Below are 26,135 nucleotides of genomic sequence, written 5' to 3' on the forward strand. Positions count from 1 at the left end.
CTAAGTCTAACCCTAACACCCCCCTAAGTTAAATATAATTTTAATCTAACAAAATAAATTAAATCTTATTAACTAAAGTATTCCTATTTAAAACTAAATACTTACCTGTAAAATAAACCCTAAACTAGCTACAATATAATGATTAATTATATTGTAGCTATTTTAGGATTTATATTTATTTTACAGGCAACTTTGTATTTATTTTAACTAGGTACAATAGCTATTAACTAGTTATTTACTATTTAATAGCTACCCAGTTAAAATAATTACAAAATTACCTGTAAAATAAATCCTAACCTAAGTTACAATTAAACCTAACACTACACTATTAATAAATTAATTAAATAAATTACCTACAATTACATACAATTAAATAAACTAAACTAAATTACAAAAAAAAACAACACTAAATTACAAAAAATAAAAAAAGATTACAAGAATATTAGGCTAATTACACCTACTCTAAGCCCCCTAATAAAAAAAAAAGCCCACCAAAATAATAAAGGTCCCTACCCTATTCTAAATTAAAAAGTAACCAGCTCTTTTACCAGCCCTTAAAAGGGCTTTTTGCGGGGCATGCCCCAAAGTAATCAGCTCTTTTGCCTGTAAAAAAAAATACAACCCCCCCAACATTAAAACCCACCACCCACACACCCCTACTCTAACCCACCCAAACCCCCCTTGAATAAACCTAACACTACCCCCCTGAAGATCTCCCTACCTTGAGTCATCTTCACCCAGCCGGGCCGAAGTCTTCATCCGATGGGGCAGAAGAGGACATCCAGACCGGCAGAAGTCTTCATCCTATCCGGGCAGAAGAGGACATCCAACCGGCATCTTCTATCTTCATCCAACCGGAGCGGAGCCATGTTCTTCCAGCCGACACGGATCCATCCTCTTCAACTGACCCCTACTCGCTTAATGAAGGTTCCTTTAAATGACGTCATCCAAGATGGCGTCCATCGAATTCCGATTGGCTGATAGGATTCTATCAGCCAATCGGAATTAAGGTAGGAAAAATCTAATTGGCTGATTAAATGTCAGGTTAGGGGTGTTTAGACTCGGGGTTCATGTTAGGGTGTTAGGTGCAGACTTAGAGAGTGTTTCCCCATAGGAAACAATGGGGCTTCGTTAGGAGCTGAACGCTGCTTTTTTGCAGGTGTTAGGGGTTTTTTTAAGCCCAAACTGCCCCATTGTGTCCTATGGGGGAATCATGCACGTTTTAGCTGCTTACCGCTACCGTAAGCAACGCTGGTATTGAGGGTTGAAGTGGCGGTAAATTCGGCTCAACGCTCCCTTTTTGGAGCCTAACGCAGCCCTTCAAACACCTCTAAATACCAGTATTGTTTGGAAGCAATGGTAGGAAAAAAAGCTGCGTTAGCCACGTGGGTCTTTACCAACAAAACTCTAAATCTAGCCGAATGTGTGTTGGCAGTGTGCAGGATAAGGATTGTTATGGACTTGGAAATACGATATACCTCCATGAAGATAAGACTTGTTCTGTGTGAGTAAAAAAGGCAGACACCTCCGTGTACAAATTAAAAACAGGTTTAATATTGCAACGCGTTTCTCGACCTAATAACACGGTCATTTCATCAGGCATAAAATGACATATACAAACAGGTAGAAAAGGCGCTTTCTTAAGCTGCCACAATGTGTTTCATTGGTTCTCCAGCGTTTTCAAATTATCCAATGGGAAAAGGAGGTAAAGTTTGTCATATGTAGGGTCTGATATGTAAATACAAGGATTGTTTGTTTAAATGATCAAATATCTTATATTTTACCTTTGTCAACAAGATTTCTAGTGTATTGAAGATTTGTATATTTCGTAAAAAGGTTGATACTAAACTCCATATCATAAATAATTACGAAAATTTGAGAAATCGCAGGATAAACTATGAAAAACAGTGTGTTACAAAATATCTGTTACATCAAAAATGCTCTTTTGTATAGATACTTTTTGCAAGTTATAAGCAGATTTTTTTTTAAAAAAACTATATATATTGCACCATATAATATTTGAATCATTGGCTCCTATAAGAAACTACCAGAATTGCAGAGTGTCTAATTATATGGTACAATATATATAGTTTAAAAAAAAATCTGCTTATAACTTGCAAAAAGTATCTATACAAAGGAGCATTTTTGATGTTACTGTTTTTCATAGTTTATCCTGCGATTTCTCAAATGTCCGTAATTATTTATGATATTGGGTTTAGTATCAACCTTTTTACGGAATATACAAATCTTCAATACACTCAGTCTTTTTGACAAAGGTAATATATAAGATATTTGATCATTTAAACAAACAATCCTTGTATTTACATGTTTTGGCAGCTAATTACACACTTTCAGTTTATATCAGACCCTACATATGACAGAGATTATCTCCTTTTCCCATTGGATAATTTGAAAACGCTGGAGAACCAATGAAACTCATTGTGGCAGCTTAAAGGATTACTTTCTGTTATAATTTTTAAGCCAAACAACTAACATATTAAAGTTAATAAACATTAATTAAAACCTACTGACCTATATTTTCTCCAAAACGAAGTTTCATAACGTTCTAAAAGTTATATCTTTTATTCGCCGATGATGTCACGTTATCCTGCCCACTATTTTCAGCACTGCGTGTTCAAAATACTTAAACCAATAACTTTGTGTTTAAAGCGCCATTTTGAAACCTAGGTATTGTAAACGGATTGGTACAGAGCAAAGGATACCCACGGAGTGGGTTTGGAAAACAATTAAATTTGCAGACAAGATTTCTGATATACGGTAGAGATATGTTAATGAAATGCTATTGATAAAAAGTGTATTTGGGGTAGTTAGTTAGTAACAGGCATAGAAAATATTTACTTACAGTGGCCCTTTAAGAAAGCGCCTTTATTACCTGTTTGTAAATGTCATTTTATGCCTGATGAAATAACCGTGCTATTAGGTCAAGAAACGCGTTGCAATATTAAACCTGTTTTTAATTTGTACACAGAGGTGTCTGCCTTTTTTACTCAAAAAATCCAAGAGTGTGGCAGCACAACAAAATTTTATTTGGAACACACAAGGAAAAACAGCAGCGCAACGTTTTGGGAGTGTTTCCCTTTGTCAAGCACTCCTTTGTCGAGCTTGACAAAGGGAAACACTCCCGAAACATTGCTCTGCAGTTTTTCCTTGTGTGTTCCAAATAACATTTTGTTGTGCTGCCACACTCTTGTATTTTTTGCATATTTGAAGGGGTTTCTGGTGCCCCTGTGGCCTGCATACAGTACCCTCAGTGCTGGACTTTTGTTGGATTCTGCCTTTTTTACTCACATAGAACAAGTCTTATCTTCACGGAGGTATATCGTATTTCCAAGTCCATAACCATCCTTATCCTACACACTGCCAACACACGTTTGGTATTTCTTGGACACAAACCATTCTGAGATCTGAGAACAGCTCTTACCCTGATACAGGATTAGTATCCAGTTAGCTGACTACATCAAGTGTCGGCCTGTTCATCTGCACTGAATAAGTGCCATCAAAAATTGTGAGATATTCTTTCTCTTCTTTTTCCACATCATGGGGCCTATCTATCAAGCTCCGAAAGGGGCTTGACGACCTGTGTTTCTGGCGAGTCTTCAGACTTGTTTTAAGGGTTTATTGGGTGGGTTTTATTTTTAGGTTAGGGACTTTGGGTGTAAAAAGAGCTAAATGCCCTTTTAAAGGCAATGCCCATCCAAATGCCCTTTTCAGGGCAATGGGGAGCTTAGGTTTTTTAGTTAGGATTTTATTTGGGGGGTTGGTTGTGTGGGTGGTGGGTTTTACTGTTGGGGGGTTGTTTGTATTTTTTTACAGGTAAAATAGCTGATTTCTTTGGGGCAATGCCCTGCAAAAGGCCCTTTTAAGGGCTATTTGTAGTTTATTGTAGGCTAGAGGTTTTTTTTTTATTTTGGGGGGGCTTTTTTATTTTGATAGGGCTATTAGATTAGGTGTAATTAGTTTAAATATTTGATAATTTATTTTTTATTTTGTGTAACTCAGTTGTTATTTTTTTGTAATTTAGTAATTCTTTATTGTAGATTTAAATAATTTGAGTAGGGTTAAGTTTTTAAATATGTAATATAGTTAATTTAATCAGTAGTGTAATGTAATTTTAGTATAATAGTTAGGGTAGGTTATTTAATAGTTTAATATAGTTTAATGTAATTTTAGTATAATAGTTAGGGTAGGTTAATTAATAGTTTAATATATTTTATTTTAATTCTAAAGGTAACTTTAAATTTATTATAAGATAGGGATTAGTTAATATTTAATGTAAAGTTAGCGGGTTGTTAGGTTTAGGGGTTAATAGATTAATTTAGTTTATGGTGATGTGGGGGGCTGGCGGTTTAGGGGTTAATAGGTTTAGTAAGTGGTAGTGATGCAGGAGGCCAGGGGTTTAGGAGTTAATACATTTATTTAGTTGTGGTGGGGTCCGGGAGCAGAGGGATAGGGGTTAATAACATTATTTAGTTGCGGTGGGCTCAAGGAGCAGTGGGATAGGGGTTAATACATTTATTTATTTGCGGTTGGCTCCGGGAGCGGCGGGATAGGGGGTAATATATTTATTTAGTTGTGGCGGGGTCCGGGAGCGGCAGAATAGGGGTTAATACATTTTATTTAGGTGGCTGCGATGTTGGGGCAGCAGATTAGGGGTGTTTAGACTCGGGGCTTATGTTAGGGTGTTAGGTGTAAACTTTACTGGTTTTCTACCATATAAATCAATGGGATATCTGGCAGCATCAAACATAAGCTTTCGCTGCTTTCAGACTCCCATTGATTCCTATGGCATCCGCGGTCTCCAGGGTGGCGGATTGAAAACCAGGTACGCTGGGCCGGAATAGTGGCGAGCTTACCTGTTAGAAAGTTGATAACTTGCAAAAGTTGTCAGATAGTGCCAAATTTCTATTCGGAACATCTGTAATGACGTAAGCATTGATCTGTGTCGGATTGAGACTGGCGGATCGTATGTAACTTGCTGCTTACAGCTGCTCATTTACTTGCTGCTTACAGCAGCTCCTTAACTTGCTACTCACAGCTGCTCCTTAACTTGCTGCTTACAGCTGCTCCTTTACTTGCTGCTTACAGCTGTTCCTTTACTTGCTGCTTACAGCTGCTCCTTTACTTGCTGCTTACAGCTGCTCCTTTACTTGCTTCTTACAGCTGCTCCTTTACTTGCTGCTTACAGCTGCTCCTTTACTTGCTGCTTACAGCTGCTCCTTTACTTGCTGCTTACAGCTGCTCCTTTACTTGCTGCTTACAGCTGCTCCTTAACTTGCTGCTTACAGCTGCTCCTAAACTTGCGGCTTACAGCTTCTCCTTTACTTGCTGCTTACAGCTGCTTCTTTACTTGCTGCTTACAGCTGCTCCTTTACTTGCTGCTTACAGCTGCTCCTTTACTTGCTGCTTACAGCTGCTCCTTAACTTGCGGCTTACAGCTGCTCCTTAACTTGCGGCTTACAGCTTCTCCTTAACTTGCTGCTTACAGCTGCTCCTTAACTTGCTGCTTACAGCTGATCCTTAACTTGCTGCTTACAGCTGCTCCTTTACTTGCTGCTTACAGCTGCTCATTTACTTGCTGTTTACAGCTGCTCCTTAACTTGCTGCTTACAGCTGCTCCTAAACTTGCTGCTTGCCAATTCGACTACAGTTGCCTTCTATTCCGAACGGAGGCTCTTTCTTCCGTTATGTAGACATAAACACACAAGTATAAACAGTAAATAAAGAGAGTATGACTCACACTCAGATAAACCTCTCCTCCTTTGACCGTTCATTCAGTGTCCCATGTCTCCTGAAACAAAAGCTGCAGTCGTGTCTTAGAAACAGAGCGCCTTACCCAAATGATCCCGGCACACACAGCTTACCAGCTCCTCCTCCAACTCACTCCGGTACACTGCTAACCGCCAATGCAATGCTTGTATTCCAAATCAGCACACCCAATCCAAACAAAAAAAATGCAAGGCAGTGGGACAGGTAAAAATATAAAACATCACAATTTATTGAAAACAAGGGAGTAAAAAAGATACTAGCAAAGTATCACATTACATGTATAAAAAGCCGGTGTAGCAGAGGTCTTACGCGTTTCACCTTACGCATTCCTCATAGACCATTTATGAAACATGTAAGACCTCTGCTACACGTCTTTTTTTTTTTTTTTTTTTTTTTTTTAATGAGTGCTAGTCATGTTAGTCATATAGATTGCTTATGCCCGTGGGTTGTGCACAACACAGCACTAATCGGCTAAAATGCAAGTCAATAGACAACAAATAAAAAGTCATGTGATTAGGGGGCTGTCAGAAGTTGCTTAGATACAAGTTAATCACAGAGGTAAAAAGTTTATTACTATAACTGTGTTGGTTATGCAAAACTGGGGAATGGGTAATAAAGGGATTATCTATCTTTTTTAAACAATAACAATTCTGGTGTAGACTGTCCCTTTAAATAAAAACATATCTACCGTGGGAAAACCTTCAGCTACTAGCAGAAGGTAGAAATTACTTTTACTATAAGGAAAACAATATACTTTTAATTTCATATTTACATACAGCTAGATTACGAGTTTTGCGGTAACAGGGGTGCATTGCTAACAAGCCTTTTTTTCTCACCGCTCACTTAAGACAACGCTGGTATTACGAGTTTTCTGAAAGCCGCAGAAAAGTGAGCGTTGAGCAAAATTTAGCTACACATCTCACCTCAATACCAGCGCTGCTTACAGTAACGGTATGCTGGCTAAACGTGCTCTTGCCGGCTGAAAAAAAACCTAACACCTGCAAAAAAGCAGCGTTCAGCTCCTAATGCAGCCCCATTGATTCCTATGGGGAAATAAAATTTATGTCTACACCTAACACCCTAACATGAACCCGAGTCTAAACACCCCTAATCTAACACTTATTAACCCCTAATCTGCCGCCACCGACATAGTCACCACCTGCATAATCTTATTAACCCCTAATCTGCCACTCCGGACACAGCCGCCACCTACATTATACCTATGAACCCCTAATCTGCTGCCCCTAACATCGCTGACACCTACATTATATTTATTAACCACTAATCTGCCGACCCCAATGTCATCGCAACCTACCTACACTTATTAACCCCTAATCCCCAACGTCGCCGCCACTATAATAAAGTTATTAACCCCTAAACATAAGTCTAACCCTAACCCTAACCCCCCCCTAACTTAAATATAATTTAAATAAATCTAAATAAAATAACTACAATTAACTAAATTATTCCTATTTAAAACTAAATACTTACCTATAAAATAAACCCTAAGCTAGCTACAATATAACATTGTTATAATAATTACATTGTAGCTAGTTTAGGGTTTATTTTTATTTTACAGGCAACTTTGTATTTATTGTAACTAGGTACAATAGTTATTAAATAGTTATTAACTATTTAATAACTACCTAGCTAAAATAAATACAAGTTTACCTGTAAAATAAATCCTAACCAAAGTTACAATTACACCTAACATTACACTATAATTAAATTAAATCCCTAAAATAAATTCAATTAAAGACAATTAAATAAAATAAACTAAAGTACAAAAAAACAAACACTAAATTACAGAAAATAAAAAAATAATATTTTTTTTTTAAACTAATTACACTAATCTAATCCCCCTAATAAAAAAGCCCCACAAAATAAAAAAAGCCCTACCCTATACTAAATTACAAATAGCCTTTAAAATGGCCTTTTGCGGGGCATTGCCCCAAAGTAGTGATGTCGCAAACATAAAATTTTGCGTTCGAGAATGGCGAACGCAAACTTCCACAAATGTTCGCGAACGGGCGAACCGCCATAGACTTCAATAGGCAGGCGAATTTTAAAACCCACAGGGACTCTTTCTGGCCACAATAGTGATGGAAAAGTTGTTTCAAGGGGACTAACACCTGGACTGTGGCATGCCGGAGGGGGATCCATGGCAAAACTCCCATGGAAAATTACATAGTTGATGCAGAGTCTGGTTTTAAGCCATAAAGGGTATAAATCACCTAACGTTCCTAAATTGTTTGGAATAACGTGCTTTAAAACATCAGGTATGATGTTGTATCGATCAGGTAGTGTAAGGGTTACACCCTCTTCACAGTGACAGACCAAACTCCCCGTTTAACGCACCGCAAACAACCGCAAACAGTCCATTTGCACAACCGCAAACTCCCCATTTGCACAAGGTTGGATACCAAGCTAGCCATGTCCCGTTCCTTGTCCTCACTGATGTAATTGAAGGTCTCTTCCTCCACCCAGCCACGTACAACACCAAGGGTCCCCGAAAGGTGACAACAAGCCCCCTGGGACGCCTGCTGTGTTTGGTCTTCCACCTCCTCAAAGCCACCTGACTCCTCTTCTTCAGACTCCTCTCTCTGCATTGCCTCTCTCTGCGTTATTATAAGGTGTGTTAAGTAGTACAATTCCTATCAGTTTAATCCCTGTTACGTCCCCTATCAGGGGACGTGTATATGGCATCGATTTTAGGAAACAGGAGATGGAAAAAGATGCTTGGTCGGTCCTCCTACTTCAAATTTGGGGCACTGCGCGTGCAATCTAATGTGCCACCAGATAGGAGTGGTGTGTTAAGTAGTACTGTTACGGTTGCCTCCAGGCTGGCTGGAAGTTGGACCGTAGAAAAGGATGCTCCTAGTGCTCACCAAAGGATCATCAGCACCGTAGACACTATAACTACTGCGTAGCCACCATCAGTAATGCAGACTCTATGAACCACAGCTGCTGGGCTGGTATCTCGCCGTCTGCTCTGCGCCCTGGACCTACGACCAGGCTTCAGTAGGTGAACCTCTTCCTTCTATAGCGTGAAGCAGGATCAGGAACAAGAGCTCAGTAGCTAAGGGAGTATGAAGAGTATAGCAATCCCTGTAGTGATTATAGCTGTCCCCTACAAACATGAGTCAAGGCTGCAAGTTAGAGGGGCAGAAAAGGTCTGATGTGCTGGAACACACAGCCTGCTTTTTATTGAGGTTACATGCAAAAAAAAAGGACACTCTCAGGGGGAGGCATACAATCCCCAATCACACATTTGATACATTTAGATAGAGAGACAACGCCCTTTGACAGGCCACCATAGAATTACATTACTTCAGCAGATAACATTACACACAAGAAAACAATGCAGTCCATCTTATCAACTAGCAGTCTGATTAGACAATGGGAATGTTTATCACTAAACTTAATTAGAGCTGATCCCAGAAAACTTGTATTTAGAATAGCTTCTTGAAGCTGAACAAAGTTAACTCTTTAGTTCTGACCGAAGCGTCTGTCACATAGCACTTAATGGCACACAATGAAAACTAATGCTTTTGTAACAGTGCTCCCTTTCTGTGGAACACTCTGCCTGTGTGGTACTTGGTTCAGTAAGCCCTATTTACTGAATCAAGTGGGAGAAAGCCAGGGACAAGTTATTTTACAGGTCTGGGGACATAGTCTTAAAGGGGCATTGTTCACCAAAGTCACAATATGTCCCCAGACGGTTCTTAAAGGGCCATACACACCCAATAAAAGTTAATACGTTTTCAGGGGCACAATCTTCCAGGGGCCATAGTCATGAGGAAGGAGGCTGGCAAATAGGCTTCTCCACACTCCAGGGAAGCAGGGCAATTTTCCATTTAAAGGGCCAGTTACAAATAGCAGTTTGTAACATATCTCCCCTTTTGGAGGGAGACTAACCAGGCACCTGACCTTCTGTCGGTCAGTGCCTAAGTTAGTCTCGCAACCCACCCACAAATAAACATTAGCCGCAAAGTAGCCCCCCCACAATAAGTAGTACTGGCCTGTAGGTTCCAGGTTGTAGGATGAAAGTGTAGCATCCTCGGCCTTCCTGGCGCAGCTGGGAAAATAGCTGGTGGTACTTGGGGGGCAGAGGCCAGCGGCACTCTGCCCTGGTGCCAGCGCTTCTGCTGGGGTCAGGAGTTTGCAGGCCAGTCCTGTAACAAGGGGGTCTGTAGGGCAGAGGCCAGCAGCGCTCTGTCCTGGTGCCAGCTCTTCTGCTGGGGGAATTGGGGCATAGTCCTGCCCGGTGGCAAAGGGAACGTGGGGGTCAGTGGGGGTTAACATCTCCACTGTTAACCCTGGGCCCAAGTTAGGAGTTAGCTGGGGAGGGGGAGATTGGCTTACCTCCTCCTCCTGATACTCCGGCGGCCGTTGGGAAGGGAGGTCGATGCTCTCCGCTCCCTGTGGAACATGCTGCGGCTGGGGAGAGAGACCGGTTGTCTCCTCTCCCTGGAAGGCACACTCCGGCTGGGGAGGGAGGTCGATGCTCTCCCCTCCCTGTAGCTGGGTCTGTCGCTGGGGATCTGGGCCGCCTGCCCAGCATCCCTGTAGGGCCGGTAGAGAGACTGCGGTCCCATCTCCACCTGCCTGCTGGGGGTCCTCCCAGGACCAGTCTATGAGGCCTGCTGCCTCGGGTATCTCTGGTTGGGGTTGGGGAAGGAGACCGGTTGTCTCTTCCCTCTGCACGGTATACTGCCGCTGGGGAGGGAGGTCGCTGCTCTCCTCTCCCTGTAACTCATTTTCTCGCTGGAGATTAGGTGTCCATACCCCCCAACTCCACAGTTGGCGCTCAAAGGCTCGTGCCGCTTCGTTCTCAGTATCCAATTCCCTGATGATTCGACTGACCACCTCCTGCGCAGGGTCTGGACCATATCGGACTAGCCGCCTCTTTACCTCTGGAACGAAATCAGCGCCCTCATAGCGACGGATCCGGTTGAGGTGCTCTTCACAGGGTTCTGACCAGTGTCTTGTCAGCTCCATGCTGCTGTAGGTAGGGACGATGCGCAGTGGCTAGCGTTGCCCTCAATAACTCTCCTACGATACCAGTGCTGTTGGGGTGCTGCTCCTTGCGCTAGGACGCCATCCCACCGCTGCCGCCAAATGTTACGGTTGCCTCCAGGCTGGCTGGAAGTTGGACCGTAGAAAAGGATGCTCCTAGCGCTCACCAAAGGATCATCAGCACCGTAGACACTATAACTACTGCGTAGCCACCATCAGTAATGCAGACTCTATGAACCACCGCTGCTGGGCTGGTATCTCGCCGTCTGCTCTGCGCCCTGGACCTACGACCAGGCTCCAGTAGGTGAACCTCTTCCTTCTGTAGCGTGAAGCAGGATCAGGAACAAGAGCTCTTACAAGAGCTCAGTAGCTAAGGGAGTATGAAGAGCATAGCAATCCCTGTAGTGATTATAGCTGTCCCCTACAAACAAGGCTTGTTAGAGTCAAGGCTGCAAGTTAGAGGGGCAGAAAAGATCTGATGTGCTGAGGTTACATGCAACAAAAAAAAGGACACTCTCAGGGGGAGGCATAAAATCCCCAATCACACATTTGATACATTTAGATAGAGAGACAACGCCCTTTGACAGGCCACCATAGAATTACATTACTTCAGCAGATAACATTGCACACAAGAAAACAATGCAGTCCATCTTATCAACTAGCAGTCTGATTAGACAATGGGAATGTTTATTACTAAACTTAATTAGAGCTGATCCCAGCAAACTTGTATTTAGAATAGCTTCTTGAAGCTGAACAAAGTTAACTCTTTAGTTCTGACCGAAGGGTCTGTCACATAGCACTTAATGGCACACAATGAAAACTAATGCTTTTGTAACAGTGCTCCCTTTCTGTGGAACACTCTGCCTGTGTGGTACTTGGTTCAGTAAGCCCTATTTACTGAATCAAGTGGGAGAAAGCCAGGGACAAGTTATTTTACAGGTCTGGGGACATAGTCTTAAAGGGGCATTGTTCACCAAAGTCACAATATGTCCCCAGACGGTTCTTAAAGGGCCATACACACCCAATAAAAGTTAATACGTTTTCAGGGGCACAATCTTCCAGGGGCCATAGTCATGAGGAAGGAGGCTGGCAAATAGGCTTCTCCACACTCCAGGGAAGCAGGGCAATTTTCCATTTAAAGGGCCAGTTACAAATAACAGTTTGTAACAAGTACTATTCTTATCAGTTTAATCCCTGTTACGTCCCCTATCAGGGACGTGTATATGGCATCAATTTAGGAACCGGGAGATGAAAAAAGATGCTTGGTCGGTCCTCCTACTTCAAATTTGGGGCACTGCACGTGCAATCTAATGTGCCACCAGATAGGAGTGGTGTGTTAAGTAGTACTATTCTTATCAGTTTAATCCCTGTTACGTCCCCTATCAGGGGACGTGTATATGGCATCGATTTTAGGAACCAGGAGATGGAAAAAGATGCTTGGTCGGTCCTCCTACTTCAAATTTGGGGCACTGCGCATGCAATCTAATATGCCACCAGATAGGAGTGGTGTGTTAAGTAGTACTATTCTTATCAGTTTAATCCCTGTTACATCCCCTATCAGGGGACGTGTATATGGCATCGATTTTAGGAATCGGGAGATGGAAAAAGATGCTTGGTCGGACCTCCTACTTCAAATTTGGGGCATTGCGCGTGCAATCTAATGTGCCACCAGATAGGAGTGGTGTGTTAAGTAGTACTATTCTTATCAGTTTAATCCCTGTTACGTCCCCTATCAAGGGACGTGTATATGGCATCGATTTTAGGAACCGGGAGATGGAAAAAGATGCTTGGTCGGTCCTACTACTTCAAATTTGGGGCACTGCGCATGCAATCTAATGTGCCACCAGATAGGAGTGGTGTGTTAAGTAGTACTATTCTTATCAGTTTAATCCCTGTTACGTCCTCTATCAGGGGACATGTATATGGCATCGATTTTAGGAATCGGGAGATGGAAAAAGATGCTTGGTCGGACCTCCTACTTCAAATTTGGGGCACTGCGCATGCAATCTAATGTGCCACCAGATAGGAGTGGTGTGTTAAGTAGTACTATTCTTATCAGTTTAATCCCTGTTACGTCCCCTATCAGGGGACGTGTATATGGCATCGATTTTAGGAACCAGGAGATGGAAAAAGATGCTTGGTCGGTCCTCCTACTTCAAATTTGGGGCACTGCGCATGCAATCTAATATGCCACCAGATAGGAGTGGTGTGTTAAGTAGTACTATTCTTATCAGTTTAATCCCTGTTACATCCCCTATCAGGGGACGTGTATATGGCATCGATTTTAGGAATCGGGAGATGGAAAAAGATGCTTGGTCGGACCTCCTACTTCAAATTTGGGGCATTGCGCGTGCAATCTAATGTGCCACCAGATAGGAGTGGTGTGTTAAGTAGTACTATTCTTATCAGTTTAATCCCTGTTACGTCCCCTATCAAGGGACGTGTATATGGCATCGATTTTAGGAACCGGGAGATGGAAAAAGATGCTTGGTCGGTCCTACTACTTCAAATTTGGGGCACTGCGCATGCAATCTAATGTGCCACCAGATAGGAGTGGTGTGTTAAGTAGTACTATTCTTATCAGTTTAATCCCTGTTACGTCCTCTATCAGGGGACATGTATATGGCATCGATTTTAGGAATCGGGAGATGGAAAAAGATGCTTGGTCGGACCTCCTACTTCAAATTTGGGGCACTGCGCATGCAATCTAATGTGCCACCAGATAGGAGTGGTGTGTTAAGTAGTACTATTCTTATCAGTTTAATCCCTGTTACGTCCCCTATCAGGGGACGTGTATATGGCATCGATTTTAGGAACCGGGAGATGGAAAAAGATGCTTGGTCGGTCCTACTACTTCAAATTTGGGGCACTGCGCATGCAATCTAATGTGCCACCAGATAGGAGTGGTGTGTTAAGTAGTACTATTCTTATCAGTTTAATCCCTGTTACGTCCTCTATCAGGGGACATGTATATGGCATCGATTTTAGGAATCGGGAGATGGAAAAAGATGCTTGGTCGGACCTCCTACTTCAAATTTGGGGCACTGCGCATGCAATCTAATGTGCCACCAGATAGGAGTGGTGTGTTAAGTAGTACTATTCTTATCAGTTTAATCCCTGTTACGTCCCCTATCAGGGGACGTGTATATGGCATCGATTTTAGGAACCGGGAGATGGAAAAAGATGCTTGGTTGGTCCTACTACTTCAAATTTGGGGCACTGCGCGTGCAATCTAATGTGCCACCAGATAGGAGTGGTGTGTTAAGTAGTACTATTCTTATCAGTTTAATCCCTGTTACGTCCCCTATCAGGGGACGTGTATATGGCATCTATTTTAGGAACCGGGATATGGAAAAGATGCTTGGTCGGTCCTCCTACTTCAAATTTGGGGCACTGCGCGTGCAATCTAATGTGCCACCAGATAGGAGTGGTGTGTTAAGTAGTACTATTCTTATCAGTTTAATCCCTGTTACGTCCCCTATCAGGGGACGTGTATATGGCATCGATTTTAGGAACTGGGATATGGAAAAAGATGCTTGGTCTGTCCTACTACTTCAAATTTGGGGCACTGCGCGTGCAATCTAATGTGCCACCAGATAGGAGTGGTGTGTTAAGTAGTACTATTCTTATCAGTTTAATCCCTGTTATGTCCCCTATCAGGGGACGTGTATATGGCATCGATTTTAGGAACCGGGAGATGGAAAAAGATGCTTGGTCGGACCTCCTACTTCAAATTTGGGGCACTCCGCATGCAATCTAATGTGCCACCAGATAGGAGTGGTGTGTTAAGTAGTACTATTCTTATCAGTTTAATCCCTGTTACGTCCCCTATCAGGGGACGTGTATATGGCATAGATTTTAGGAACCGGGAGATGGAAAAAGATGCTTGGTCGGACCTCCTACTTCAAATTTGGGGCATTGCGCGTGCAATCTAATGTGCCACCAGATAGGAGTGGTGTGTTAAGTAGTACTATTCTTCTCAGTTTAATCCCTGTTACGTCCCCTATCAGGGGACGTGTATATGGCATAGATTTTAGGAACCGGGAGATGGAAAAAAAATGCTTGGTCGGTCCTCCTACTTCAAATTTGGGGCACTGCGCGTGCAATCTAATGTGCCACCAGATAGGAGTGGTGTGTTAAGTAGTACTATTCCTATCAGTTTAATCCCTGTTATGTGGCTTTTTTTTGTTTGGTTTTTGAAGCCACAGTGCAGCACCAGAGGCCAGAAAAATTAGGCATGTACACATGCCTGAAAAATTATGTATTGTTGCAGCCGCTGCTGTAGCAGCGGCCAGAAAAATTGATGTTTGTTTCCCAGGCAGAAAGTGCCCTAAAACATTGCGGCTTGAACCCTAGTTGGTGGCGGATAAGTCACGCAAGTCATCCAGCATTCAGAGATAAAATACAGCAGCGTGTGGACCATTTTAGCCCAAGGCAGCTCATCTCATCAGGCCTTTTTTAGTCGAATGTATCGCCCAATGTCAGTCCCTTCTGGATCCATCCCTCATTCATCTTAATAAAGGTGAGGTAATCAAGACTTTTTTGACCTAGGCGACTTCTCTTCTCAGTGACAATACCTCCTGCTGCACTGAAGGTCCTTTCTGACAGGACACTTGAAGCGGGGCAGGCCAGAAGTTCTATAGCAAATTGGGATAGCTCAGGCCACAGGTCAAGCCTGCACACCCAGTAGTCAAGGGGTTCATTGCTCCTCAGAGTGTCGATATCTGCAGTTAAGGCAAGGTAGTCTGCTACCTGTCGGTCGAGTCGTTCTCTGAGGGTGGACCCCGAAGGGCTGTGGCGATGCATAGCACTTAAAAAGCTCTGCATGTCCTCCATCAACAACACGTCTGTAAAGCGCCCTGTCCTTGCCGGCGTGGTCATGGGAGGAGGAGGATTACTTTCACCTCTTCCCCTGTTAGATTCCCGTTGTGCTGTGACATCACCCTTTTACGCTGTGTAAAGCATACTTTTTAATTTATTTTGGAACTGCTGCATCCTTTCCTACTTGCGGTAATTCGGTAACATTTCAGGCACTTTATGCTTATACCGGGGGTCTAGTAGCGTGGACACCCAGTACAGATCGTTCTCCTTCAGCCTTTTTATACAAGGGTCCCTCAACAGGCACGACAGCATGAAAGACCCCATTTGCACAAGGTTGGATGCCGAGCTACTCATGTACCGTTCCTCATCCTCAGTGATCTCACTGAAGGTATGTTCTTCCCCCCAGCCACGTACAACACCACGGGTACCAGATAGGTGACAATGAGCACCCTGGGATGCCTGTTGTGGTTGGTCTTCCTCCTCCTCCTCCTCAAAGCCACATTCCTCCTCTTACTCCTCTTCCTCACATTCCTCTTCCAGCATTGCCGCAGGTCCAGCAAGCAATGCTGATAAGGCTGTTTCTGGTGGTGATGGTGACCACAACTCTTCCTCTTCATGCTCATCTACGGCCTGATCCAGCACTCTTCGCAGGGCACGCTCCAGGAAGAAAACAAATGGTATGATGTCGCTGATGGTGCCTTCGGTGCGACTGACTAGGTTTGTCACCTCCTCAAAAGGACGCATGAGCTTACAGGCATTGCGCATGAGCGTCCAGTAACGTGGCAAAAAATTCCCAGCTCCGCAAAGGCTGTCCTAGCACCCCGGTAATACAAATAGTCGTTAACAGCTTTTTCTTGTTGGAGCAGGCGGTCAAACATTAGGAGTGTTGAATTCCAACGTGTTGGGCTGTCGCAAATCAAGCACCTAACTGGCATGTTGTTTCGCCGCTGGATATCTGAAAAGTGCACCATGGCCGTGTAAGAACGCCTGAAATGGCCACACACCTTCCTGGCCTGCTTCAGCACGTCCTGTAAGCCTGGGTACTTATGCACAAAGCTTTGTACGATCAGATTACACACATGTGCCATGCACGGCACATGTGTCAACTTGCCCAAATTCAATGCCGCCAACAAATTTCTTCCGTTGTCACAAACCACTTTGCCGATCTCCAGTTGGTGCAGAGTTAGCCACTGATCCACCTGTGTGGAGTGCTGGTCCGGTGTGACTCTCTGCTTTCAGGCAAGTCAAACCCAAGACGGCGTGACACTGCCGTATCCGGGATGTGGAAAAGTACCTGGGGAGCTGGGGGGGTGCCGTTGATGTGGAGCAAGACGCAGCAGCTGAAGAGGACTCATCCGACGAGGTTATGGAAGAGGATGGAGTTGGAGGAGTAGAGGAGGTGGCAGCAGGCCTTCCTGCAAGTCGTGGCGGTGTCACCAACTCATCCTCTGCAGAGCCACGCATTCCATGCTTGGCAGCCGTCAGCAGGTTTACCCAATGCGCAGTGTAGGTGATATACCTGCCCTGACCATGCTTTGCAGACCAGGTATCAGTGGTCAGATGGACCCTTGCCCCAACACTGTGTGCCAGACATGCCATTACTTCCTTTTGCACAATCGAGTACAGATTGGGGATTGCCTTTTGTGCAAAGAAATTTCGGCCGTGTACCTTCCACTGCGGTGTCCCAATAGCTACAAATTTTTTGAACGCCTCAGACTCCACCAGCTTGTATGGTAAAAGCTGGCGGGCTAAGAGTTCAGACAAGCCAGCTGTCAGATGCCGGGCAAGGGGGTGACTTTGTGACATTGGCTTCTTACGCTCAAACATGTCCTTGACAGACACCTGACTGTGGGCAGATGAGCAGGAACTGCTCAAGGTGAGAGACAGAGTGGCGGATGGTTGAGAGGGGGAAAGGAGGACAGCAGTGGTTGACGTGGCTGAAGATGCTGGACCAGGAGGAGGATGGCGGCTTTGAGTTTGCGTGCTGTTTGTACTCATGTGTTGATCACATAGGCGTCTGTGATGTGCGATCATGTGCCTTTGCAAAGCAGTTGTACCTATGTGGGTGTTGGACTTCCCACGACTCAGTTTCTTTTGGCACAGGTTGCAAATGGCATCGCTGTTGTCAGAGGCAGACACACACAAAAAATGCAACACTGCTGAGCTCTGTAATGACGGCATTCTGGTGGTGGCAACAGCATGCGTTGATTGGCGTGCTGTCTGGCTCACCCCAGGTGCCGATGCATGCTGTCTGACTGTGCCACTAGCTCCTTGCGACGACCTCCCCCTGCTTCCAACTTGTCTCCTCCTCCTCCTCTCTGTCTCCCCATCTGAACTTTCCCCCTCTTCTTCTTCTCTTCTAGTGGGCACCCACGTGACATCCACGGATGCATCGTCATCATCAACCGCTTCACTTGTATCTGACAACTCAGCAAAGGAAGCAGCAGTGGGTACAACATCATCATAATCACACCCGTACATCCATGTGTGTAATACTGCCTGACTGAGACATATCCCTGTTATCTACATCCTCTGGCAATAATGGTTGCGCATCACTCATTTCTTCCAACTGATGTGTAAATAACTCCTCTGACAGATCAAGTGAAGTGGCTTTGGTGCTAGTGTGGGTGGTGGCGGCAGGCGGGTGAGTGGTAACTTTAGAGGTGCCCGAAGCTAAGCTGGAGGAGGATGGTGTGTCAAGGTTCCGAGCGGAAGCTGTAGAAGATTGGGTGTCCTGTGTTAGCCAGTCAACTATGTCCTCAGAATTGTTCGAGGTCGGGGTATGTGGCCTCTGAACACTGGGCATTATTCTAGGGCCAAAGGGAATCACAGCACCACGACCACGACGGCCCCTGCGGGGTGGCCTGCCTCTGCCTGTCATTTTTTAATTCGATTAGTGGTACTATGCGTGCAAGCTACTGTGACAACAGATATGAGTGGCACTGTGCACTGGAAGAAGTTGGCAGAGTAGACACTGTAGGCCTGACACACACGCTTGCAGACAACTAACTGATATTCAATCTATTACAGTCAAAATTTTATTTATTTTTTTAAATGTACACTACTGTTACACCAGATATGAGTTGCACTGGGGTGACACTGTGCCCTGGCAGGCACTGAAACGCACACGTGTGAAGGAAACTGACTGCTATTATTTCACAGTCAAAAAAGTGTTGTTTTTTTAAATGTACACTACTGTTACACCAGATATGATTTGCACTGGGGTGACACTGTGCCCTGGCAGGCACTGAAACACACACGTGTAAAGGAAACTGATTGCTATTGTTTCACAGTCAAAAAAGTGTTGTTCTTTTTAATGTACACTACTGTTACACCAGATATTAGTTGCACTGGGGTGACACTGTGCCCTGGCAGACAGGCACTGAAACACACACGTGTGAAGGAAACTGACTGCTATTATTTCACAGTCAAAAAAGTGTTGTTTTTTTTAAATGTACACTACTGTTACACCTGATATAAGTTGCACTGGGGTGACACTGTGCCCTGGCAGGCACTGAAACACACGTGTAAAGGAAACTGACTGCTATTATTTCAGTCAAAAAAGTGTTGTTTTTTTATATGTACACTACTGTTACACCAGATATGAGTTGCACTGGGGTGACACTGTGCCCTGGCAAGCACTGAAACGCACACGTGTGAAGGAAACTGACTGCTATTATTTCACAGTAAAAAAAGTGTTGTTTTTTAAAATGTACACTACTGTTACACCAGATATGAGTTGCACTGGGGTGACACTGTGCCCTGTTAGACAGGCACTGAAACGCACACATGTGAAGGAAACTGACTGCTATTATTTCACAGTCAAAAAAGTGTTGTTTTTTAAAATGTACACTACTATTACACCAGATATGAGTTGCACTGGTGTGACACTGTGCCCTGGCAGGCAGGCACTGAAACACACACGTGTGAAGGAAACTGACTGCTATTATTTCACAGTCAAAAAAGTGTTGTTTTTTTTAAATGTACACTACTGTTACAACAGATATGAGTGGAGGCACTGGGCAAGTGGGCACAGTATACGCTGTAAGCCTGACACACACACTGGCAGGCAGGCAACTGCAATTAGATTACACAGGAAAAAAAAAAAAAAGCAGACTGATGTTCTAGCCCTAAAAAGGGCTTTTTGGGGTGCTGTCCTTACAGCAGAGATCAGATGAGTCCTTCAGGACTGTAGTGGACACTGAATACACTAGCCTAGCTATCGATTTCCCTATTAAATCAGCAGCAGCTACACTGTCCCTCCTCTCACTAAGAATGCAGCTTCCGAGTGAATCTAAAATGGATGCTGTCCAGGAGGTGAGAGGGTCTGGGAGGGAGGGTCTGCTGTTGATTGGCTGGAATGTGTCTGCTGACTGTGAGGTACAGGGTCAAAGTTTACTCAGTGATGACGAATAGGGGGCGGACCGAACATCGCATATGTTCGCCCGCCGCATGTTCGCCCGCCGATCTGAACAGCCAATAGAATACGAGCTCAATCTGAATACGAGCTCAATCTGGATCAGTCAATCGGATTGAACTTGAATCTGATTGGCTGATTCAATCAGCCAATCAGATTTTTCCTACCTTAATTCTGATTGGCTGATAGAATCCTATCAGCCAATCGGAATTCGAGGGACGCCATCTTGGATGACGTCACTTAAAGGAACCTTCATTCGTCGGTAGTCGTTGGTAGGAAGAGGATGTTCCGCGCCGGAGGTCTTGAAGATGGAGCCGCTCCTCGTCGGATGGATGAAGATAGAAGATGCCGCTTGGATGAAGATGTCTGCTGGCCCGGATGTCCTCTTCTGCCCGGATAGGATGAAGACTTCTGCCGCTACGGATGTCTTCTTTTGGTCCATCGGTGCTCGGCTTAGTGAAGACGACTCAAGGTAGGGAGATCTTCAGGGGGGTAGTGTTAGGTTTATTTAAGGGGGGTTTGGGTTAGAGTAGGGGTATGTGGGTGGTGGGTTGTTATGTTGGGGGTGGTATTGTGGTTTTTTTTACAGGCAAAAGAGCCGATTTCTTTGGGGCATGCCCCTGCAAAAAGCCCTTTTAAGGGCTGGTAAGGTAATAGAACTGTTAACTATTTTAATTTAGAATAGGGAAGGGAATTTTTTTATTTTGGGGGGCTTTGTTATTTTATTAGGGGCCTTAGAATAGGTGTAATTAGCTTAAAATTCTTGTAATATTTTTTAATTTTTTGTAATTTAGTGTTTGTTTTTTTTGTAATTTAGTTTTGTTTATTTAATTGTAGGTAATTGTAGGTACTTGTAGTTAATTGATTTAATTTATTTATTGATAGTGTAGTGCTATGTTTAATTGTAACTTAGGTTAGGATTTATTTTACAGGTAATTTGGTATTTATTTTAACTAGGTAACTATTAAATAGTTAATAACTATTTAATAGCTATTGTACATAGTTAAAATAAATACAAAGTAGCCTGTAAAATAAATATAAATCCTAAAATAGCTACAATATAATTATTCTTTATATTGTAGCTATATTAGGGTTTATCTTACAGGTAAGTATTTAGTTTTAAATAGGAATACTTTAGTTAATAAGATTTAATTTATTTCGTTAGATTAAAATTATATTTAACTTAGGGGGGTGTTAGTGTTAGGGTTAGACTTAGCTTTAGGGGTTAATACATTTATTAGAGTAGCGGCGAGGTCCGGTCGGCAGATTAGGGGTTAATACTTGAAGTTATGTGTCGGCGATGTTAGGGAGGGAAGATTAGGGGTTAATACTATTTATTATAGGGTTTTTGAAGCAGGAGTGAGGCGGTTTAGGGGTTAATACATTTATTAGAGTAGCGTCGAGGTCCGGTTGGCAGATTAGGGGTTAATAAGTGTAGGTAGGTGGTGGCGACGTTGAGGGGGTGTCATATTCCTGTAGCTTTAAGAACTAAGACCAACCCACTCCACCTCCCTTTAAAGGTGTGTTCAGTACACCTGTGCTTTGCTTGATAATTGAAGTTTGTAGTTTCCACTCTGCTTCAAGCTCTAAAGCTAAAATCTACAGATCCTGCTTTTGTACCTGTTTAAGGAAATCCTTGTTGTCATTTCTCCAGCTTCTAAACCTAAGAAGCATTTCCTGCCGCTTTACACATCAAGAAACAGATTTTGGCAGCAACTCTTGCAAACTCTGTGTTAACTCTGCAGTCTGATTTTCCAGCCAGCTCCGTTACTGACTGTTTACCTCTACCAGGAAATAAGAACAGCTTCCCTGCTGTGATCCGTTTTGACTCAGTTCCAACTTCGCTCTCTGCAGTTCTAAACTCACTCGCAAGTATCATTAATTTTATATACAATTGTCTCTAGCTGTATATATTGTTATCCAAAGTTCTGCTGACATACAAACTGTTAAAGTGCTTACACCTGGTTAAATCTGGCTCTCTCCTTCTCTCTGTATCACACACTTTGCCTGCTGTAACCTGATACCTCTTTATATATGGACATTGCAGACTGCAAATCAGTTTCTCACTTCTAAGCTAAACTAAAAAGAGACTCTGCTATAAAAATCTGCTTTTCTCAGACAAGTACCAATAAGCTGCTTGTTTGCTGCCTTCTATCTTTAAAGAACACAAATCTTTACAAGTGTGTAAAACATACTGTTACGGTTGCCTCCAGGCTGGCTGGAAGTTGGACCGTAGAAAAGAATGCTCCTAGCGCTCACCAAAGGATCATCAGCACCATAGACACCATAACTACTGCGTAGCCACCATAAGATATGCAGACTCTACGAACCACCTCTGCTGGGCTGGTATCTCGCCGTCTGCTCTGCACCCTGGACCTACGACCAGGCTCCAGAAGGTGAACCTCTTCCTTCTGTAGAGCGAAGCAGGATCAGGAACAAGAGCTCTTACAAGAGCTCAGTAGCTAAGGGAGTATGAAGAGCATAGCAATCCCTGTAGTGATTATAGCTGTCCCCTACAAACATGAGTCAAGGCTGCAAGTTAGAGGGTCAGAAAAGGTCTGATGTGCTGGAACACCCAGCCTGCTTTTTATTGAGGTTACATGCAAAAAGGACACTCTAAGGGGGAGGCATAAAATCCCCAATCACACATTTAGATAGAGAGATAACGCCCTTTGACAGGCCATAGTAGAATTACATTACTTCAGCAGATAACAAGTTACACACAAGAAAACAATGCAGTCCATCTTATCACTAGCAGGCTGACTCTGGAGGTGATTAGACAATGGGAATGTTTATCACTAAACTTAATTAGAGCTGATGCCAGCAAACTTGTATTTAGAAACTAGCTTCTTGAAGCTGAACAAAGTTAACTCTTTAGTTCTGACCGAAGGGTCTGTCACATAGCACTTAATGGCACACAATGAAAACTAATGCTTTTGTAACAGTGCTCCCTTTCTGTGGAACACTCTGCCTGTGTGGTACTTGGTTCAGCAAGCCCTATTTACTGGACCAAGTGGGAGAAAGCCAGGGACAAGTTATTTTACAGGTCTGGGGACATAGTCTTAAACGGGCATTGTTCACCAAAGTCACAATATGTCCCCAGACGGTTCTTAAAGGGCCATACACACCCAATAAAAATTAATACGTTTTCAGGGGCACAATCTTCCAGGGGCCATAGTCATGAGGAAGGAGGCTGGCAAATAGGCTTCTCCACAATCCAGGGAAGCAGGGCAATTTTCCATTTAAAGGGCCAGTTACAAATAGCAGTTTGTAACACATACAAAGGCTACATTTCATCTGTTTTATTCACTTTATTTTGATTCTGTAAAGTGTTATAAAAAGAACTTATACTAAGTAAATCAGCTATCTCCCTTGGTAATAACCTTTTGTATAAGCCTGGTTCACTTAAGGTTCTCTGGGAATAGCCACATTATACAAGCTTATAACAGAATTATCAAGCCTATAAAGAAATTTAATAACATATAGACATTATAGTTTAAAGCTTGTATATAGGAAAATCATGGATCCTGCCTCAATGGCAATTGAAATAGCTTCCTTAAACCAGAAAGTTGAAATATTAGCACAAGGTTTGACTGAAGTTAAAAATGAAAACCACACCCTGAAGAGGTTAATGAATGATTTCTTTTTAAGGAAAGAGGCTGATCACCCTGAACCACAGGTTAACCCTCCACGTATTTTTTCTGGTGAAAGAACACGCTTTTGTGAATTCAGAAATGCATGCATGCTGATGTTTTACATGAAGCCCAGGACATATTACACTGACAAGATCAAGGTTTGTACTACCATCTCTTATCTAACTGGAGATCCCCATTCGTGGGCTGATAAGTTTTATGAAACTGATGATCCTATTATGAATTCTATCAGTGAATTTTTTAAGGAGATGGCTGTCTTGTATGAGGATTGCAACACCCAGTTAACAGCAGAAACAAATTTGCGCACCCTGAAGCAAGGCAAACGTCCAGTTGAGGACTATGTGGCAGATTTTCAGCTCTGGGCCACAGATTCGCAGTGGAATACTGTAAGTTTAAAAAACCAATTTCGTTTAGGTCTCTCTGAACACCTTAAGGATGAGATCTCTCGCATTGAACCTCCAGACACCATGGAATCCCTCATAAAGATATGCATAGCAATGGACAGACGATACAGAGAGAGGAGAGCCGAAAAACAACACCCAGAGACTTACCTCAAAAGGTTTACACCCTCTCATGCTGAAAAGACCTCCACAGCCCCTGTGCCCATGGAAATTGGGGCCATCCGTGGACCATTATCCCAAGAAGAGAAACAGAGAAGGAGGATATCAAACCTCTGTATGTACTGTGGGAATAAAGAACACAGTGTCTCTTCCTGCCCTATTCTGAACCGGCAAAAAAGGGGTAAGATTCTTATAGTTAACCCAAATACTGATAACATTCATGAATCACAATTAACTTTCACATTGTCTTTGCAGTGGGACCAGCATCATCTCAAGACTGAGGCGCTGATTGATTCTGGAGCTTATGGAAGCTTCATTGACAAAACCCTTGTATATACTAATAAAATACCTTGTGTGCAAAAACATACCCCTATCTATGTGAAGGTTATTGATGACTCTACTTATTTAAAAGGCCCGATCACACACCATACTGTTCCCTTACTTGTCTCTTGTAACATGGGTCATACAGAATACATTACGTTTGATATCATTCCTAGCTCACTACACCCCTTAATATTGGGTTATCCGTGGTTAAGAAAACACAACCCTCAAATAGACTGGAGCAGTAACACAGTAACTTTTTCTTCCCCATACTGTTCTGCTACCTGTTTTCCCTGTGTGGAGATCAAAACTCTACACCCTCATATACCATTGCAGTATTCAGACTTTTCAGATGTATTTGACCTTAAGGAAGCCGAAAATCTACCTCCACACAGACCTTATGATTGCCCCATTGATACTAAACCTGGGTCTATCATACCTTTCGGCCGAATTTTTCCACTCTCTCAAAAAGAATTAAAATTTCTCAGAGAGTACCTAGACGATAATCTAAGGAAAGGTTTTATTTCTACCTCAACCTCTCCTGCAGCAGCGGGCATATTCTTTGTCACAAATAAAGATGGGACCTTACGCCCAATCATTGATTACAGAGCATTAAAATCTATTACGATTAAAAATAGGTATCCACTTCCCTTAATACCTGGATTACTTGAACGGTTAACAGATGCAACCATTTTTACCAAACTAGATTTGAAGGGAGCATACAACTTAATCAGGATAAAAAGCGGTGACGAATGGAAAACAGCATTCAGAACCCGTTATGGTCTCTTTCAATATAATGTTATGCCATTCGGCTTAACTAATGCTCCGGCCACATTTAAATTTTTCATAAACGATATTTTCAAAGACTTAATGGATGTGTGTGTTGTAATATATCTAGACAATATTTTGATATACTCCAAAAATCTAACTGATCATGTAAAACATGTAAGATGGGTTTTGTCTAGATTAAGAGAACATCAGCTATACACCAAGGCTGAGAAATGTGTATTCCATGTAAAGACAATAAAATTTTTGGGTTACATAATCTCCCCTAACGGTGTAAACATGGATCCAGAGAAGGTTACATCCATACTCAAATGGCCTGTACCTACCTCTGTGACATCTCTTCAGAGGTTTCTAGGCTTCTCTAATTTTTATAGGAGATTCATCAAAGGATTTTCATCCATTGTCCAACCTCTAACTAAGTTAACCGGTAAGAATCGACTCGTTTGGACTGTAGAAGCCCAACAAGCTTTTGAGCATTTAAAAGAATGTTTTACTTCAGCTCCTATCCTACAGCTTCCTAATCCAGAATTCCAATTTGTGTTAGAGGTTGATGCTTCTACTGTTGGTATTGGTGCTATTCTCTCCCAACAACAAACCGATACTTCAGTCCTACATCCTGTAGCTTTTTACTCTCAACTCCTGTCTATATCTGAAAGGAATTACTCCGTGGGGGACCTAGAACTTCTAGCTATCAAATGTGCCCTGGAACACTGGAGACACCTACTGGAAGGGACACTCAAACCTTTTACAGTTCTTACAGATCATAAGAAT

The sequence above is a fragment of the Bombina bombina genome, chromosome 7, assembly GCF_027579735.1.
Source record: "Bombina bombina isolate aBomBom1 chromosome 7, aBomBom1.pri, whole genome shotgun sequence".
Taxonomy (NCBI): domain Eukaryota; kingdom Metazoa; phylum Chordata; class Amphibia; order Anura; family Bombinatoridae; genus Bombina; species Bombina bombina.